We start from the raw sequence: 3,860 nt of genomic DNA on the forward strand, positions 1-3,860 counted from the left end.
GAATTACCAACACGTTTTATCTCTTCTAGGTTAGTTGCTGTCAGCTAGCACATGGACAAGTAGTATCCTACTGCACTAGTCAGACATGACAAGAATTACCAACACGTTTATCTCTTCTAGGTTAGTTGCTGTCAGCTAGCACATGAACAAACAAGTAGTATCCTACTGCACTAGTCAAACATGACAAGAATTACCAACATAGTTGGATACTTCATTTATTTTTGCACTACACAATAAATGTTTGACAACATTCAGCCATCTAATGTTAGCTTGCAATTCAGAGTTGAAACACGCTAGCTAGCTAATATAAGTGTGCAGGGATTGAAAGCCTGTCCTCTGATGTGTTTGGTCAGCCTGCTAGCTAATAGCCAATCCCAAGGCAAGCAAGGTTAGGAATCTAGCTAGCTATGCTAGCGATGACACTAACCGTTAAGCTAGCTAGCAAACTAAACATTTGGCTAGCTGTGGCCATGGCAAGCAAGGTTGGATATTAAGCTAGCTAACTATCCTGTTATGCTAGCGATGAAGCTAAACGTTTAGCTAGCTAACAAGCTAAACATTTGGATAGCTGGCATGGGGAGTATGGGGTAACGTTAGTTACAGCATGGTGAGGGTAAATTCTTTAACATCTTGCTAGCTAACTAGTTGTAGCGAAGCTAGCTGCACAGTCACATTGGCTAACTAGCAACATGACATCATTTCTATTCTGGAGGCAGTAGAAACACAAAGCCCAACTCGAGTTGACTTCCAAGAGGCTTTAGATACAGCAGTTTTTTTCTGGAATTTAGACAGGACTTTCTCTTGGTTTGAATTCATTTTTGCAATTCGTTCCAGTCATTGGCAGCAGAGAACTGGAAGGAAAGGTGGCCAAAGGAGGTGTTGGCTTTGGGGATGACCAGTGAGATATACCTGCTGGAGCGCGTGCTACGGATGGGTGTTGTTATCGTGACCAGTGAACTGAGATAAGGCGGGGCTTTACCTAGCAAAGACTTATAGATGACCTGGAGCCAGTGGGTTTGGCGACGAATATGTAGCGAGGGCCAGCCAACAAGAGTGTACAGGTCGCAGTGGTGGGTAGTATATGGGGCTTTGGTGACAAAACGGATGGCACTGTGATAGACTGCATCCAGTTTGTTGAGTAGAGTGTTGGAGGCTATTTTGTAAATGACATCACCGAAGTCGAGGATCGGTAGGATAGTCAGTTTTACGAGGGTTTGTTTGGCAGCATGAGTGAAGGATGCTTTGTTGCGAAATAGGAAGCCGATTCTACATTTAATTTTGGATTGGAGATGCTTAATGTGAGTCTGGAAGGAGAGTTTACAGTCTAACCAGACACCTAGGTATTTGTAGCTGTCCACATATTCTAAGTCAGAACCATCCAGAGTAGTGATGCTTGTTGGGCAGGCGGGTTCGGGCAACAATCGGTTGAAGATCATGCATTTAATTTTACTAGCATTTAAAAGCAGTTCGAGGCCACGGAAGGAGTGTTGTATGGCATTGAAGCTCGTCTGGAGGTTAGTTAACACAGTGTCCAAAGAAGGGCCAGAAGTGTACAGAATGGTGTCGTCTGCGTAGAGGTGGATCAGAGACTCACCAGCAGCAAGAGCGACATCATTGATGTATACAGAGAAGAGAGTCTGCCCCGTGAATTGAACCCCGTGGCACCCCCATAGAGACTGCCAGAGGTCCGGACAATGCTGATTGACTGATTGTAAGGAAGTGAAAAGGCTGGTGAATGTTCATTGGCTCATTGTAAGGAAGTGAGTGTGCTGGTAAATGCTGATTGGGCTGTACCTTAACTGGTCCAGTGTTCTTCAGTTCCAATCACGTTGGGGAGTAGTTGACTCTTTTACCATACTGGTCAAACTGGATATTACCTGTCAGCCATCCACAAGAACCTACACACACACACAGACACACCACAAATACCCAGTATTTTACCATCCATATAAAACTACACAACACACAAGATCATTGAAGACCCTAAAACACGCTAACAGCTGTTTCTATGGTAACCTGTTTGAGAGCGCGTTCTACTCTCATCCCCTGAGACCAGGGCACTGCTGGATTGGCCAGACAGTCCCCGTTATGCCACGAACGACTGAAATCGATCCGCTGCTTGGTGAGTGTCCGGAACGCTTCAGTCATAACCTGGACCGCATCATAGGTTCAGAGCTGATGTGTACTGGAGAGAGAGAGAGATGAAGAGATATTAACAGATGTGGAGAGAAGAGAGAGAGAGAAGAGAGAGAGAGAGAGAGAGAGAGAGAGAGAGAGAGATGGAGAGAGAAAGAGATGGAGAGAGAGAGAGAGAGAGAGATGGAGAGATATTGACAGTTGTGGAGAGAGAGGAGAGAGAGAGAGAGAGAGAGAGAGAGAGAGGAAAATTTGGAGAGATTTGACAGTTGTGGAGAGAGAGAGGAGAGAGAGAGAGAGAGAGAGAGACAGAGAGAGAGAGAGAGAGACATGGAGAGAGAAAGAGAGGAGAGAGAGAGAGAGAGAGAGATGGAGAGATATTGACAGTTGTGGAGAGAGAGAGAGGAGAGAGAGAGACAGAGAGAGAGAGAGGAGAGAGAGAAGAGAGAGAGAGAGAGAGAGATGGAGGAGAGAGAGAGACATGTCTTCTCATGCTTTGTTGATTTCAAAAAAGCCTTCGACTCAATTTGGCATAGAGGTCTGCTATACAAATTGATAGAAAGTGGTGTTGGGGAGTAAACACATACGACATTATAAATATCCATGTACACAACAAACAAGTGTGCGGTTAAAATTGGCAAAAAACACCACACTATTTCTTCACACAGGGTCGTGGGGTGAGACAGGGATGCAGCTTAAGCCCCACCCTCATTAACAATATATCAACGAATTGGCGGGGGCACTAGAACAGTCCTGCAGCACCCGGTCTCACCCTACTAGAATCCGAAGTCAAATGTCTACTGTTTGCTGATGATCTGGTGCTTCTGTCACCACAACCAAGGAGGGCCTACAGCAGCACCTAGATCTCTTCTGCACGATTCTGTCAGACCTGGGCCCCTGACAGTAAATCTCAGTAAGAACCAAAAATTAATGGTGTTCCAAAAAAGGTCCAGTCACCAGGACCAACATTCCATTAGACACCGTTGCCCTAGAGCACACATAAAACTTACAATACCTCGGCCTAAAACATCAGCACCACAGGTAACTTCCACAAAGCTGTGAACGATCTGAGAAGACAAGGCAGAAGGGCCTTCTCATGCCATCAAAGGAACATAAATTTCAACATACCAATTAGGATCTGGCTAAAATACTTGAATCAGTCCATAGAGCCCATTGCCCTTTATGGTTGTGAGGTCTGGGGTCCGCTCACCTAACCAAGATTTCACAAAATGGGACAAACACCAAAATTGAGACTCTGCATGCAGATTCTGCAAAAATATCCTCCGTGTACAAACGTAGAACACCAAATAATGCAATGCAGAGCAGAATTAGGCCGATAAACCCACTAATTATCAAATCCAGAAAAGAGCCGTTTAAATTCTACAACCACCTAAAAGGAAGCGATTCCCAAACCTTCCATAACAAAGCATCACCTACAGAGAGATGAACCTGGAGAAGAGTCCCCTAAGCAAGCTGGTCCTAGGGCTCTGTTCACAAACAAAAACACACCCACACAGAGCCCCAGGACAACAGCACAATTAGACCCAACCAAATCATGAGAAAACAAAAAGATAATTACTTGACACATTGGAAAGAATTAACAAAAAAACAGAGCAAACTAGAATGCTATTTGGCCCTAAACAGAGAGTACACAGTGGCAGAATACCTGACCACTGTGACTGACCCAAACTTAAGGAAAGCTTTGACTATGTACAGACTCAGTG

This window comes from Salvelinus sp. IW2-2015, linkage group LG23 (assembly GCF_002910315.2).
Source record: "Salvelinus sp. IW2-2015 linkage group LG23, ASM291031v2, whole genome shotgun sequence".
Lineage (NCBI taxonomy): Eukaryota > Metazoa > Chordata > Actinopteri > Salmoniformes > Salmonidae > Salvelinus > Salvelinus sp. IW2-2015.